This window comes from Alligator mississippiensis, chromosome 4 (genome assembly GCF_030867095.1).
Source record: "Alligator mississippiensis isolate rAllMis1 chromosome 4, rAllMis1, whole genome shotgun sequence".
NCBI lineage: Eukaryota > Metazoa > Chordata > Crocodylia > Alligatoridae > Alligator > Alligator mississippiensis.
The window spans coordinates 135377304-135394445 of record NC_081827.1 but is presented as its reverse complement, the minus strand read 5'-3'; the positions used below and the strand labels follow the sequence as shown (position 1 = coordinate 135394445).

Here is a 17142-nt window from a genome sequence, read left to right as displayed (position 1 = left end):
GACAGTCATCAAACGATCACTTTCCACCTAATTTATGTCTGATATTACTTAATAAGGTTTCTACAAAGTACCTGTCTATTAGGCCAACAAGAACTGTGTCTAACAAAACTCTAAAAATTGTACCACCAACAACTTTCTTTGAGGAACAGTGGGCACATTTACATACGACACTAACTACACAGTAGACTAACAATACTGCACAGTAGCATGTCACAGCACAAACAGTGCTAATATGCTACCGTGCAGGATTATTAGGCTACTGCACAGTAGTGTCACTAAAAAGGTGGGCATCGATGCTGCTACACAATAACACTGGTTACTGTGCATTAATTTAGTACTTATACAAGTACTAAATTTAATACACAGTAACCATGGCACATTAATGTATGTGTAGACGTGCCCAGTATTATGTTCATATTTGGGCGATTCTGCTCCTATGCTTAATTTCAATGGTAGAGGTGAGTCACATGGTCAAACCTGACCTGCCACATGCAATGAGTGATTTCTGTGGAAGAGAAAAAAAGTGAATGCACTGTCCATATGAGGAGTAAAGCGCTCGTGCAGTACTTAGCCATTCTCTAAATAGTCTATGAATAAGGTTTTTCATCTGATGCTAGCCAAAAGCCAATGTCAGAAAGCTGAGGTGTGAATCAGACAAACCCTGATTTTAATATTGTTGGTTGATATCTTATAGACACAATGGGCTAATGCCTAAACTGATGTAAATCAGTATAATTCCACCAACATCAGTGAAGATGCCTTTCACCAGCTGCAGATCTGGCTTAGCCTGCTTTGGCTCTTCTACTCTGCACCAAAATACCAAGCTGCAGAGGAAACTAAAAGGAAGCTTCTAAGGGAAAATTTACAGAACATTTCGGAACCTCAAAAAAGATTTGGTTTTGGATGAAGGAAGGTCAGAGGTCAGGAGCTGTTCTTTTGAGGACTTATTCATCTTTTCTAAATATCTTACCATTCAGGCAATCTCACTTGTCAATATTTCATTCTACATTTGTATTCAGATATTTCTTAATTCATCTGGAGAAATAATTTCTCTCTTAGTTCCCATTATTACTATAAGGATTTTTCTGGGAAATGGAAATAAGGAAAGATGAATAAGTCCTCAAGAGAAATAAGATGTGTTATAATTTTGTGGGCTATAGAAACACAGCTGTAATTCTGTTATTGGCATACAAAAAGGAGGGACCAGAGTGGAAAGCAGTTTGCATTGTTTCAACTACCGTACACAGGGAATAATTTAAAGTTTGAGTTTTACCCATGCCAACAATTGAATCAGAATTGCTATAAAGACACCTACCAAACTTCCTTCCTGCTACCTCAAGGAAAAAAGGCTTCTCCCCTCTCAAAATGAATGACAGGTGCCTCCCGAGAGTGGGGGGGGGGGGCACTGGCATCAATGTTGGCGGCAGTGTCGGTGAGTGAGGACCACCTGTAGGTGCCGCCGGCGGTGGCAACGGCAGTGGGGGGTGGTGAGTGGCAAGTGGGTACTGCCCACAGCTGCTGCCAGCCACATCGGCAGCGGGGGGGGAGGGGGCGGGCAGCAACTGCCCACAGAAGCCAGAGGTGGCTTCAGCAGTGGCCAATCTCAGGGCAGGTACATGCAGCCAATCTCAGTGGGGGATTTTTTAATGTTCAGAAGAAATATGATGCTGCCTCATTGACCTCTAGGCTAGGTACAGAAATTATACATAAACTGGTTTAAGGGATCAAAAACTGGTTTAAACCTGTAACAGAATAGAAGTTCAGTGCACATAAACCAGTTTCAAAATAGCTGAAACTGGTTTAAGATAAACCTGGCTGAATGTAGTATCAGACTTAAATGATTTAGGTGAAACCGGTTTATGAATCTTCTGTCTCAGACCCCTTCCTGGTTCATTTTAAATCAAGGTCCCCCAGCATCCTAGCATTTTGCAGCCCTGGGCTGGGCTGTGCTGTCCACTTCAGAGAGCAGGGCTGGCCCCTCCCCTGTGCTCCCTAGCTGAAGCCCTGAGGGCTGGCTCACTGGCCAGCTCACTGGTACCCCCAGGCAAATCCCTGCTGGGGTCTGGGGCCAGGGAGGGGGGCTAAACTTCCCTTCTCCTGAGTACGGAGCTGCCCTTCCCTACTTACTTAGTGCTGGCTGACTATGGACAACAAACCCCAGAGGCACCTGGAAGCAGGAGGAGGAAGTGATGAGCAAGCCTGCAGAGTCCTGCTACTATGATTGTGAACAGAAAATCTCAGAGACTTATGGGGCAGCAGGAAGAGGAAATGAACACATAGCCCATGCTGGCTATGTGCCAGAGAGCCATACTCTAGTACCCCCTGGTTTCTGGCTTGAGCCACTGCAGGCATGTGGCTACATTTCCTGAATCAAAAAGGGAATGTCTGCTCATTTGCTTATTGGTTCAATCTTTGCATCTTAGACTAACCTGAAAAGAATGAATTAATTTAGACTTGGGCTTTTTGACTGTCTGTATTTAGCCCTATTGTCCAATGATGAATCATGATAAACTGAAGGTAACAAAGCCCTGTGTGGTTCCACACCTGAATTGCTTCTGTTTTGACCACCATAATACTTATTATTCCTGCTCATGTGCAGCTAGCCAGCAAGCAGCAATCTGGTACAGTCTAGGTGCCTAAGCAGACATAACTGACAGCAAGTCTTTCTGAGCATATTTAAGGTAGCTGACTAATAGGATTAAACTTTGTAAGGACTTATCAGAAATAAAACCAAAGTGGCAGGCTGGCATGTATGTACATCATTATAGTTTTGAACCAGGACAGCATCAGACCAAAAAAAAACAAAAAACCAGAGTACAAAGCATTCTCTTAAAACATGCATAAGGAAAAAGAAATATGTGAGAGGTTGTAATGCTTTCCATCTTCTTGTCCAGTAAGAAGCTGTAGGGTTCATACTTCTCTGATGTTTAATTTGGCATGTATTTGTCCAATTCTTTGTTTTAAGTGAGTCAGGGTGATGTGATTAAGTCTTGGCAATCTGTTTAATCCTTCTTTAGAACTTAAAAAGTGGAGCATGGATATGTGAATTTTTGGGGGACTTGAATTAGGATATCAATGTTAAGAGTGCCACACAGGGGAAGACCTAAGGCATTCACAAGCCCAGGTGATGAAGTCCCAAGGTTTCTCAGCTTGCTCTTTGGACATCTGCTCTGGGTTACCTGAGGCAAGTAGCGAGATGTTGGTTTGTACACATTTCCTGGAAATGAACATGTGCCAAGTATGCTAGATGCTATGCTTGAAGGAATTTGGGTGTGCTTTTGCTTTTTGGTCTTGACCCACCAAAGTATTTGAGTAACAGCTTAATATTATGCATATGAGCATCTTCAACTTCTATAGGATGACACCATTAAAAAAAATAAATAAATATGTGCCTAAGTGTTTTGGTGGACTGGGATGCCTGTCTTTAGTGTGTACTGAAAGTGCTTCTTACATTGTACTGGCATGTTCCTAGGAGCTGGACACCTTCACATAACCCTGGCACATGGTGCTACCCGCGTGTCACATCCAAGTGCTGGAATCCTGGTGTGCTCAGTAGCATAAGCCACACTTGGCTCTCCCAGGAGCTGAAATGGGGCTTTCTGGCAGGGAGGGCCCCTTTTACACTTACAAATACTTTGCAACCACCAATATAATTATTTACAAATATTTAATTATGTACAATTTAATTATATACAGAACAAGATATAACTAAAGTGGATAAAAATTTCAAATTGCTACCAAAATAACTCTATATACAGTACACAAAAGGAGCACTGGTGGTATGGAGATAGTTACTTGGGTGCCTGCAGAGTTCACAAACTGATAACCTCTCAGGTGTGGTATAGGTTAAAGGAGAAGCATAAACAGCAATTAAATGTTGAAGCACTAATACATTAATTGCTTAATATTTAGAACGTGAGCTACTGGATACTTATTTACAAACACTACTACTGACCTTTATGCACACTGGATTTACACACAATCCCCAGCTTTTCCCACTGCATCGTGGTAGGTCCTTCATGGCTGAGGTCCTCCCACATCGGCCCAGGCGTCACCTCACTGCTGGCAGCTGCTCCCACATCTGGGTCCCTGCAACGCACAATGTATACAGCCCCAGTTCATGGCCCCTGCACAGTGGGCCATGCAACTTGGGCTGCAGGCTAAAGCGGATACACTTCTCTCATGGATGAACACACGAGTGCACTGGGTTGGGCTCCTGCAGCCCATGCCCTCTCTTTGGGTCACACACATACCACCAACTCTGGGGCTAGTTCCCTGAGTCTTGCCTCCCCTTGTCTGTGCAATGGGGACGTGCTGGGCTGGGCTGGGCTTCTGCAGCTGTGCACCACTCCTTTAAATTACACATACACACACTAACCAGGCTTGTTTCCCTACAAGGAGATCAGCCTGCCCCTTCCAAAGCCCTGGCTTAAGTCCCAAGGCTGTGAGTGCACCTCTGACCCATCTACAGCTCACCACAGCTCCAGCAGGCTCTGGGGGGCAAGTCACTGTGGCCTGGCCTGCATAGACCTCTCCCTGCAGTGTGTCCCTTCTCTCCCCCTCTCCCTCTCCCTGGGTGGGGAAAAACTCCCCACTTTTAAAGAAATCCTCCCAGCCAGTCCTGGAGCTGGGATTTTTGTGGGCTCTTCTTAACTGTCCCTCTCTGATTTCAAACCCCTGGCTAGGGTTTTTTCCATTCTTTACCTCTCTCAAGATGTCCCTGTGTGGGACAGCTTCATTTTGCCTTGAGTACAGGGTCCCTGTTGGGATAAATTTCCTTTGCCCTAGTAGTGTCTCTGAAGAGACAGGCCTTGTTGTGGGACACCCTCTGGTCAGGTAAGCAACCCTTCAATGTCTGTTACATCCACAGACAAGGTTCCTTGGGTGAATTTGATATCTTTTATTAGATATTATAGATATCAAATTCACCCAAGGAACCTTGTCTGCCTATATCCTTAGACCAACACGGCTACAACCTAAACCCCTGTTACATCCACATGCACTTTTTTGAGCTTGACCAATACCTTGTTGTGCAGACTGACAAGCATCCTCTTCTCTCTGGCTGGGTTAGGTGTTCATTTAACTGCTCGAGAATTTCCAGATGAGCATGACCAAATGCCAATGAAGTGTCATAAAGCATAAGGGAATTGTAAAAATATTGTAACTATGAATTATGTTTTCATTTTCACTGGAAAATTTCTTAAATTGGATTAATAACCATTTTGCTTAAGGAAGAACTTCCAATATGGTTAGGGGAACAATCCTCTGTTGTAAGGCAGAATGGTGTTTCTCAGCACTGGCCTTCGGAGTACAGGTGTAGGTCCTTAGTCCCTGATATGTTACCTCATGCTTTATGGCCCCATCACTGTGGGTTGTGGGATGAGGGAACCCAGGCTGGAGCACAGGCTTCTACTACTGAGAAGCACAGAGCAAGGACAGCTGTCTGAAGAGCATAATTATTTGATCCCCATGTAGTTCCACTTAGCTTGTCAAGTAGATTGCTGTATGTCTGGATTTTGACAGATGATTTCATCAGTTGATAACAATAAACCAAAGACCTATCAAGAGAAATTCCATGATAGACTGGGTGTGGACTTTATACCAACAGTTGCTTATTAAGTGAGACAGTCAGTTCCCAAGGCACAGAGGCACTAGGGAGGTTGAAGAAACACAAAACGTATGCTGAAGTCTCCAGCTGCAAGTACCAGCTACTGCAGTGACTGCCAGATCAGAATTCAATGTGTTCTCAAGGTCAGAAAAAGCCTGAGATTGAGTGCCCATGCAGATGTCAACAGCACAGATTAATAAAGAGTTTCAGGCAGATCACTGATGTGCAAGTTAAAATGACTTAACTTTAACATAGAGGCTCTTGAGTTGTGGTTTCAAGGAGACTCTTGAGTTGAGGTTTCCAGCAACTGGTCAAGCTGTTTATGTAGGCTCTAACCAGTGGTTGTGCAGAGCTCCAGAATGTGAACAAACTAACCAAGTGTCATTCTAGGCCAGTGGTACCTTTTTGTCCAGTGGGCTGGACGGGCAGTGTCCGATCTCTATGTGGGCCAGATCTGGCTGGTGGACCCAATCCAATGCTGGGTTGGGCATGGCAGGGCTCCAAGCAGCCACACAGAGGGGGCAGGAGACAGCAGGGCCCTGATCCAGCTGCACAGGGGAAGGGGGCTTGCCTGAGCCCTGCTGGGGGTATGGGGCATGACCCAGTCCATTTCCAGCCCAAGGAGGAGGCTCTTTCCCATGCCTCCTTTCCCAGCCCTGTTGTAGTGTAGGGAAAGGAGGCATGGACTGGCTCTGAACCATCTGCACAGAGGGAAGGGGGCATGGCCCAGCCCCACTCTGGCTGTGCGGTGAGAGGAGGGGTAGGTAGGTTGTGGCCTGGCTTCCCATATTACATAAGCAGATGTCAGATTAAAGTTGACAACTTTTCTGTGAGCTATTTGGTCCATAGGAGAACATGGTCACAAATAAAATTCAGTTCACTTTATGATTAGAAGCCTGTCCATTTTGCCGAGATCTACATATTCAATTTACAGATTTAAATTTAATTTACATATTTACATTTTACATGGGGAAGAGGTGTTGCGAGGATTGGATCAGGTTGGGGCACTGTAGCTGTGGGCACCAAGGGACCCTACAGGGGAGGGGGCTGGGCAGGTGGTGGCATGGAGGGACCCAGCTGGGGTTGCCCGGAAAGGAGGACTCTGCTGCTGTCCCTAAGAGCAAGCAGCAGAGCCACTTCCCTGCCCTCTTCCCCAGGCATTTCCTTGCCCACATTCCCCTGTTCCCATCTGCACATGGGGCTGGGGGTCCTGCCTGGGCCAGCCCGGGTCCTGGTACCTGCTGTGCAGGCAGCACCTTGCCGGATGTGGCCATGGTGGTGGGAGCAGGATGGGGTGCATGGAGCCACCTCCCTCCCTCCTGGGGCTGCCCTGATATACCATGACCCGACAGCCAACCCTTTGTGGCCCAGTACTGGACTGCGGCTCAGTGGTTGGGAACCTCTGATTTAGGGCAAGAAGTTCTTGTATGGCATGGTTCTTTACTTGGTATAATAAAGCAATGAGGAAGTCTTCCTCACAAAGGATTCTCATGTAAAATCAGGTAAGTTATTTTCAATCATGAGGACTGAGATATTGAAGAAATTCTGGCAGCACAGTAGCAGTTTTCATAATCTTTAGCACTTTATCAGATTCACTCATTGGCTTCAGGGCAATTTCAGCTAGACATTTTTTAAACGATATGTTGCAGTTTGACAGGTTCCTGGTGCTTTGTGCTATTGTCCACGGGGCCTTGCAACTTTAAGTTATTAAGCTGCAGCTGGTTTGGGTGCGACTGAAAATCAGCTTTGACTTAGAAACTTCTGTGTCTCCAAGCAGGTGAATATAATTCCAACTTCTCTGACTTGGTCTTGTAAAGTTTAGATTGGATGTTACTACTTCCTTCTCCTTTCACAACTTGCATCTGACATCTCCAGCCTGTGTGCTTTTGCCTTCCACACCTCATCCTGTGAAAGCTGGTGTCCCAATCTCTCCCCACACCTTCTTTTATTTCCTTCTCATGCAAATTAATACATGAATGCATCAGCTAATTATATATTGATTGCTGTCTTTTAAAACCAGGAATACCTATTTATTTAATGCCTGTCACCTGATGATAGGCATCCAGCAGACCTATATCAAGTATGAAGGTTAACATACTCTGGTTCTTGTCAGATGAAGGAGAAACCCAGAACTAATGGGTGGTCCTAACTTCCCCAGTGGCACATGGGAAAAGGGAAGTTTTTCTTGTAACTAGGTCTAAACCACTGGAGAAAGAGGCAGTTTTCCCCATAGCTAGGTCTAAACCACTGGTTCCCAAACTGTAGTTAATGGATCACCATGAATCCATGATGACATTATGGCAACTAGTCCCTAGCTGTTGGCTTGTACTGTCTCTCCCCAACTTCCACTCTCCTTTCTCCCTCCCCCCTGTTTTTCAATGAGAGTTTGATAAGAAGTCCAAGGTTTGATAATTGTCCAAGTTGACAGAGTCCAAAAAAGCCCAAATTGGTCCAAAAAGTTTGGGAAACACTGGTGTATGTTATACCAGATTGTATTCATCATTAATAAAGGAAGCAAATCACCACCTGAGAACAAATAATTAGCCACAGCAGCTTCTACAGCATGGAGTCAGAATGAATGGCAATATGGAGATTTACTATTGTCCTGTCAAAGAAGATTATCCAAGCTAATACTTTGTGTATTTGGCTGTTCCCTCTGAAACTATGTGTATTCTGGGGCTTATAACAGACTTCTCTTATCAGTGCTAAACCCAGGGCAAAAATGAGGCATGGAAGATGAAAGTGTCTGTAGAGGGTGCAGCTGACAAGACATCAAAATTAATCTGCAGATGACCCCTCGGCTAGACCTTTCACAAGGAAAATGATTGGCTTTAAAATTGTTCATCTTAATGTATTTCCCATCTTTGAATATATTTTGAGGAAAACCTTTGAGATTTGAGGTGGTGGAAAGTAATTCAAATTATTGAGACAGCCACCTGACAGTTGTAAAGAATCAGCAAATTACAGGGCAAGAAACAAGGGAGTTTTGAAGGCTTTTGAGATCCATGACCTTTTGTGTGCATTTGTGAATTTCTGACATGTTGAAAGGATGCCTCTGAGGTGACATCAAGCTTTTCTGCAGTAAGGAGTTTATGAGAAAAATAACATCTGTAGAATCTCCCCACCTCCCTGCATTCACCCCTCCTTGGCTTCACCTTAAAAAAAAGCTTTAACCCTGTTAAGTACTACAGTAATCAGTACATTTATTTTATTAACTCCAAATTGCTATATGAATCAAAATTAACCACTTGGAAGAGAGATGGACACAAAACAGTGCTAAACATATTATATAAACAGATGATCACAATTATAAATGTAGGGCAAATGGATGGGGGAAAGATACTCTTATGGATCAAAGCCTCCCCCATTCAGTAAGGCACCCACATTTTCCCTGATCTTCCTCTTGTTGCTGGCATACTTGTAGAAACCCTTCTTGTTACCCTTTATGTCCCTTGCTAGCTGCAACTCCAGTTGTGCTTTGGTCTTCCTGATTTCATGCCTGCATGCCTGAGCAATACTCTTATACTCCGTCCCTAGCCATTTCCACTTCTTGTAAGCTTCTTTCTTGTGTTTTAGCTCGCTGAAGAGTTTCCTGCTAAGCCAAGACTGATCTTCTGTCATACTTGCTAGTCTTCCAGCACAGAAGAATGGTTTGTTCCTGCATCCTCACTAAGGTTTCTTTAAAATACAATCAGATCTCCTGGACTTCTTCCTGCCTCAGACTGACCTCCCAGGATATCCTACCCATGAGTTCCCTGGGTGATTCAAAGTCTGTTTTTCTGAGGTCCACAGTCCTTACTCTGTTGCTTTCCTTCCTTTCTTTCCTAAGGATCCTTAACTTGATCATCTTGTGGTTGCAGCTGCCCAAGTTGCCATTCACTTTTACATCTCCCACCAATTCTTACCTGTTTGTGAGCAGCAGGTCAGGAAGAACACAGCCCCAAGTTGGCCTCTCCAGCACTTGCACCAGTAAGTTGTCCCCAAACTCTCCAAAAACTTCCTGGATTTCCTGAGCACTGCTGTATTGTCCTCCCAGCAGATGTCAGGATGATCAAAGTCTCCCATGAGAACCAGGGCCTGTGATCGGGAAACTTCCACTAGCTATCTGAAGAAAGCTTCGTCCACCTCATCTTCCTGGTCTGGTGGTCCATAGCAGACCCCCACCACAACATCATCCTTGTTGCTTTCCACTTTGACCCTAAGCCAGAGACTTTTAACAGGCCTAAATCCAGTTTTATATTGGAGCTTTGAGCAATCAGACTCTTTGTTGTTTTCTTTTTACCTAAAGAGCAACTCCTCTTCTCCCCTGCCTGCCCTTCCTGAGCAGTTTATACCCATTGATGACAGAGACTTGGTGGGATAGTTCACATGACTGGAGCACTGTTATTCCAATGACATCATAGTTCCGTGACTATGTGAGGACATCCAGTTCGTCCCATTTGTTTCCCAGGCTCTGTGCATTCATGTTCAGACATCTGAGGTAATTGCCTACTTTCTCAGGAAGAATGAGAAGGCCTCATCTGTTATCTCTTCCTGCTTGTACTTCCTAGCATCATGTATGCACTTTAATGTTAAAGGTAACTTTAGGAACCATAAAAGAGTCCACGTAATTTTTTCTAATACAAGCATGTGTCTACTTTTCTATTTTTCTTTTTGCCCCGATGCCATTTTTTCACTCTTCCTTTTTCCCCTCACTTTCTTTCATAGATTCGTAAAATGTAGGCTGGAAGGGACCTCGGAAGATCATTGGGCCCCCTGCAGCAAGCAGGAAAGACAACTGGGGTCAAGTAACCCCAGCAAGGTGACTGTCCGGTCTCCTCCTGAAGATCACCAGGGTAGGTGATCTCACCACCTCTGGAGGGAGCTTATTCCACAGTCTGAACACCCTGACTGTGAAGATGTTTTTCCTAATGTTGAGCCTGAAACAGTCTTCTAGGAGTTTGTGACCATTGCTCCTGGTTTTCCCCAAGGGTGCCCTGGTGAACAGTTGTTGATGTTTGCCTCTGATGTAGCAGTAAGCTGCTACCAAGTCCCCTCTCACCCTTCTCTTTCTCAGGCTGAAGTGTCCCAGGTCCCTCAGCCTTACCTTGTATAGCTTGCTGTGCAAGTTTCTGATCATATGGGTGGCCCTTTTCTGGACTCTCTCGAGCTTTTCCACATCCTTGTTGAAGTGCGGTGTCCAGAACTGAATGCAGTACTCCAGCTGCGGTCTCATCAATGCTGAATGGAGCAGAAGAATCACTTCCTTGGTTTTGCTGGTGATGCATTAATTGATACATGCCAAAGTACTATTTGCCCTGCTGGCTACAGTGTTGCACTGTCAGCTCATGTACATACTGTGGTCAATTATTACCCCCAGGTCTCTTTCATTCATAGTGCTGGCCAAATTGGCATTGCCAAACCTGTAGGTGTGCAGGGGATTGTTTGTCCCCAGGTGGAACACTTTACATCTCTCGATGTTAAACCTCATCTGGTTCCAATCTGTCCAACTTGCCAGCCTGTCTAGATCTGCCTGTATCTGCAGCCTATCTTCAAGCATGATCATGATTTCCCATAACTTGATGTCGTCCATGAACTTGGCCAGTGAGCTCTTCACCCCCATATCCAAATCATTGATGAAGATGTTAAAAAGCACTGGAACAAACACCAACCCCTGAGGGACACCACTGGCCACTTCTTGCCAAGATGACACAGATCCATTCAGTAGAACTCTCTGGGTCCTACCCTGTAACCAACTTCCTATCCACCTGACTGTCTCACAGTTAAGCCCACAATCTTCCAATTTTCTCATAAGAACCTCATGGAATACCAGATCAAAAGTGTTTTGGAAGTCAAGGTATACAATGTCAACCTCCTCTTTCTTATCCAGGTGGCTAGTTCATAAAAGGAGTTGGTAAGACAAGACCTGCCCACGATGAAGCCATGTTGGCTGTCATTCAGAATCCTACCTTGTTCAAGCCTATCGCATATTGACTCCTTGATGAATTTTCCCAGGATTTTCCCTGGGATAGAAGTTGGGTTAATTGGCCTATAGTTACCTGGGTCCTCCCTCCTCCCCTTCTTGAAGATGGGCACAACACTGGTCCTCTTCCAGTCCTCAGGGACCTCTCCAGAGCACCACAAGTTTTGGAAGAGCTTCGCCAGGGGTTCCACTATGATTTTGGTCAGCTCCTTCAGCACCCTTGGATGAAGTTCATCCAGGCTGGCTGATTTATATATTTCTAAATTTTTTAATTGGTCACACACCAGTTCTGTGGCAATAGTAGGAAGGCAATCATTCCTAGCCTTCTCCTTCTGTACCCTATCTGGCATGTTTTTCCCCTTGGCCCTGTGAAAGACTGAAGCAAAGTAGACATTCAGGAGTTCAGCTTCCTCCTGAGTGCCAGTAACTAGGTGTTCTGAGTGGTTGAGCAGTGTCTCCACACTCCCATTTGTTTTCCTCCTGTTCCTTACATACCTAAAGAAGGACTTCTTGTTGTCCTTGATCCCCATTGCTAATTTTAGTTCAGTAGCTGCCTTAGCCCTTCTAATCTGTTCCTTAAAAGTGCAGGCCATTGTTGTATAGTTCTCCTTGGGGCATGCCCCAAGTTTCCATTGTTTGTATGCCTCTCTTTCTTCTTTCTTAAGAGGACCATGATTTCCCTGTTTAGCCATGCGGGCTTCCCAGCCCTTTTGCTACCTTTCCTCTGCATAGGAATGGACTTCCTTTGCACTTCAAGGATTGTGTCCTTAAGGAATGGCCACTCTTCATGTATTTCTTTTGCTTACAGTCCTTGGTCCTGCAGCACTTACCCTACTAGTGACCTAAGCTTGTAAATTTTTTCATTTTTGAAGTCCAAAACTTCAATCCTGCTATCTTGTTTGTCTCCCTTGTGATGAACAGTGAACATGATGGCTTCATGGTTGCTGTCACCCAAGCTGGCCTCTATGTTTAAGTCAGTCACCAGGTTGTCTTCTTTGGCCACTACCAAGTCTTGTTATGCATTTGTATTTTACCCAAGAAGCCCCAATATAAGGAGACTAGGCATAAACATTTTAGAAAAGAAAATTAGTAGACATTAGATTATTTTACTTGGGCTTGGCCCAGGCCCCATGGCCTCCAGTGACAGGGACACTGTCGGTAGGTGAAGAAGGTTGTCAGGTTGGGGTCAGGCCGGGACTCAGCCAGGGCTGGGGTGGCACTGGGGTGGGGGTCAAAACTATTGATACAGTGTAGAGGTAGAAAGGTAGAAGTGTAAAGGTAACTATTTTGACTCCAAACTTTGACTTTTACACTGTGAAATAAGGTAGTTAAGCATCAATCAGTCATAATATTAGACAGCATTATAAACTGCAAATTTGATATGAAAGAAACTCTATTTTTTTCTTACTTTAGGTAAATGTGAATCTAGTCTATCAGTGCTTCAACAATCTACCATTATTAAAACAAAACAAACAAACAAAAACTGTTTTTAACAATCTGAACTAGATAGAATATAAATGCAATTTGTCATCCCAACAAGTGGCTTCATAAGTACTCACATGGTTTTCAATTCTGTATCTGTAAAACTGCACTGCTTAACATGTCAGGATAAAAGAATGCAGGAATGGTGAGACTTGTTGCACAGCCTTCATCAGACCTTTGACTTGAGTTCATGGCTATCTTATAATAGTTATTAGTGGTCATTTTAGGGAAAAAATGCCTAATATTTACCATGTATCTGCAGTATTCTGTTTAGTTAGAACTGAAGAATACCATGCCAAATCTAACAGGTATGGGCAATAAAAATTCAGTTGTTAATGGAATCCAATCTACATAATAAATGGTGGATAATTCTGGGACTTTTCATGGGAGTATTTACAGAGGCAAATTTCTCTTAACTGGCCGAATCAAAAAACAGTGGGACATCACTTATTAAAGAGGTCAACTAAAAACAGATGAAGCTGTTGAAGAGTAGAAGAAATAAATGTTGAGGTGATTTTCAGGGCATGTCTACAGTACCATACCATAGAATGCCACGATGAGGCACTACCACCCCAAAATGGAAGTAATATAGCCCTCATAGTGCAGTGCTGGGTACCTGCTGACAGGTTCTACACTAATTCCATTTTGGGGGATGGTACACATGGGGTAGGGGCAGTGTGCCTCACAGCATCACAGACATGCCATCATTGTCACCATTATTCAGTAAAACACCAAAGTGCCCACCATAATGTCTCCTGGCAACTCAAAAATATACTTCTTCCAATCAATATTTGAGCTCCAGAAGACACAAAGACAGACTATAATAAATATGGATTTCAATATTGTTTGCAATATATCGTTAAGATATATGACTCCAGAATGATTTTTGTGAAGACAGGCAACTATAGGACACCACCTAGAACCCCAAAAAACTGTAGAAAACATGTTAGAACAAAGCAGGGCTTTCCCATCTAAAAAGAGCTAAGAGCTCTTTGCTTTATATTAATTGCTCTAGGGACCTGTCTATACATGCATTTAAGTGCGTCTAAATTTAATGTGCATTAGCTTAATGCACATGAAGCAGGTTTAGGCACACATCTACACATACAGGCATTAAAGCACATGGACACTGTGTGTGGACTGACTTAGAACTAAAATTAGTCCTAAATCAGTCCACACACACAGCATTAATGCACCTTAACATGTCTACATGTGTGTTAATGTGCTTGAACTATCTACACCTAAATTTGATACCCACATTTCCAGAGATGGCCCTAGCAGAGTGTGGGACCCAGGGCCAGCCAGCCAGTGCAGGGCCCGGGTGTGAAGAAGCCAACGGCGGTGGTGGAGGGTTGCAGGCAGCTGGACAAGAAGCTGATAGCAGCAGCGCAGAATCACCAGCACTGCACAAGCCCTGCAGGAGTAATAATCACCAGCACTATGAGGGCCCTGCTCTGCCCTGCTCCGCGGGGCTCCCCAAAGTGCGGGGCCTGTGGTGGTCACCGCAATTCATCCCCCCAGGAGACAGACCTGTCTGCAGGTGTCAAATTTAGGCACAAATACCCTAAATTCACCATTTTAATGTGCATTAAGGGTGTAAACATGTAGATGTGTACCTTTAATGCACATTAACTTAGGCTAATGCATATTAAAGCGCCATAGGCTTTAAGCTCTATTATTAAGTGCTTCATGAGCACAAAGATGGTCCATCTAGTGTAATTTGAAATGATGGAAACATAAAAGTAAAAGTAAAATTATGTTTAGTCTGATTCTTATGAGTTAAGATAAAAGAGGGAACTTCTTGGAAGTAACTGAGCATAGGGCTGTGTAAGGAAAAGTTTCTGTTATTTTTGTCACCAAGAAATAGTGAGGAAGCATTCCTTTATTATGGGAAAGCTAGGCTCAGACAACTTTACATTTTGGAAATTTTTAAAAATTAATTCTAGACAACAGATTGTTAGTTTTCAGGCATTTAGATATAGGTGTTTGCACAATAAATGAAAAGTAATGTTTTACAGAGGTTGTCTACACTTGAGATTATGGATCAAATCCTATTTCAGCTTTAAATGCTCAAGCAGCATTTAGATAATACCACAAGTACTGTTTTTGACACTTACATAGATCTTTAATTATATTTCTCCACCCCCCACCTCCAAAGACAATAGAATCATCTGGGTACGTGCAAAACTGCTTCAAGAAAAACAGAGAAGGAGGAGGGATGCCCTCCCACCTTTTAGCCAGGTAACCTAGTGCTTAGGCAAACTACCCTGAGAGTGGAAAATGCAACTTCTAGGAGTCCCTAATCCAGAAGAAGCTTGAACCTGCATCTCCCACTTTCCAACAATATTTTCTAACCACCTATCTGTAGGATGGGCATTGCCCAGAGCACCCTCCAGCCATCATCTTGAAGTCCTGGGTGGCTTGTGGTTTCTCTCTGACTGTATTGCATGGGACTTACGAAGAGCCACATGCATGCATGCTGGGGCAATCTTATTCTGCCTTGGAGCCTTCAAGGCCATAACACAGCCTTCTGAGCATGCTCTGGAGGGAAGCAGAGAGCAAGTGTGGCTATACAAGTGAAATAGAATCCATAGATCTGTGTAGGTGCCAAAACCTGCAATTGAGCAGTTATATAAATGCCACTTTGGTGCATAAAGGTGAAATAAGCTTTAGTCCTATGCTTGTATTACAAAACTGTAAACTAAGCTTGTGGCTATATATACCCACCCTGGGGAGAAGCAGATGATACCATTCAGCAGACAGATACAAAGATTACTGGATATGGGTCCTACCTTAGCCATTCAGTGTGGCTTTGGACAAGGCACAAGCCAGCTTTCCAAAGAAGGGCCTCAAATTTTTTTGGAGCTGAACTTTGACTCTTTCCCCAGATTTCCTAAGCTGCCGAGTACCAACTGTTCCTAATAAGTTGACTTTTCTGAACATCTAGGACCACAGCCCAAAACTGTGTGCACTGAAACTTAGGAACCCACACCTAGGGAACATTTTTGCAAAAGTGAGTGTTTTATGTGCTTGTTACCAAGGTTCAAGATGCTACTTCAAGGTGGTGTACTCATGCTTAATTGATATGTGAGTAGAACACTTTTCAGTCTATGGTTTTCAGAAAAGGTTTTATGGAAATTGACAGTATTATTTTTAAACTATGAATTTCTATTAATAAAGTTTTGACTAGAAACTGTTCTTCTCTCTTTATTAATCTTATCTTCCTTCTCTCTTTCCTATAAATGAATTTAGCTATAGACCATATCATCTTTTCTTGATCCTTAAAAACAGAGGAGTAATAAGCAGAGTTGGTGCCCTGGGCAAACCTGTGGGAGAGCAGGGGGGCTGTGGGTTCCAAGAACTAGGGGAACATGCAGCTCTCAGAAGGAAGGGAGGGGGGCACATGGGTTGCAAAACCAGGGTGTGGGGGCTCATCAGGCTTACTCATGCCAGGAACTCCTAAAAAGTTTCCAGCTGAACTGCTGCTGCTACATGCTCTGCCCACCCCAGCTGTTGCTCTTAAACAGCAGCAGCATCTGGGCACTGTTTTGGAGTTCCCAGCATGGGGAAGCTATGGGGTTGCTCTTTTTACTGGGGCATGGACTTTGTAGGGATGGAGGGTGATTCTGGCACCACCCCTAACTTGGCACTGTGAGTAGGTGTCCCTCTTGCCCACCCCTAGTAATGCTATTGCTAAAAACATACATTTATTTTCCCTTGGCATCTTCCACAATGTCTCTCAGTAAGGTACCAACAGCTATTTAAATTGAAATTCAGGAGACTTTGCAAGAGTCTGAAGGTTTATGAAAAGTATAGGGCATATTTAATGAAAATTGTGTTGGCTTTATTAGAACAGCTGCACATGTAGCTCTTTGACTAAACTTGCTTTAAAAACAGAAATCCTCAGGCTAAACACAACAGTAGCTTATTCATATAATTATTTAATGAGCTTTGTATGTGTTGCAGTCATATGGAAAATCAGTAGATGTCTGAGCTGAGTGAAATTTGTAATTTCATCTTATGGGAAATGCCCACTTCTCAATATGTTTCAACCAGAATTTGAGAGACAAGTGGACATTTTTCACAGAAC

The 17142-nt window shown here is 43.8% G+C and overlaps 1 protein-coding gene across 2 annotated transcripts in view; it reads left to right on the top strand.

Moving 5' to 3' along the window:
• WNT7B (Wnt family member 7B) overlaps positions 1-17142 on the top strand; it is a 141606-nt gene that overhangs the window by 75644 nt on the left and 48820 nt on the right. The window lies entirely within an intron of this gene.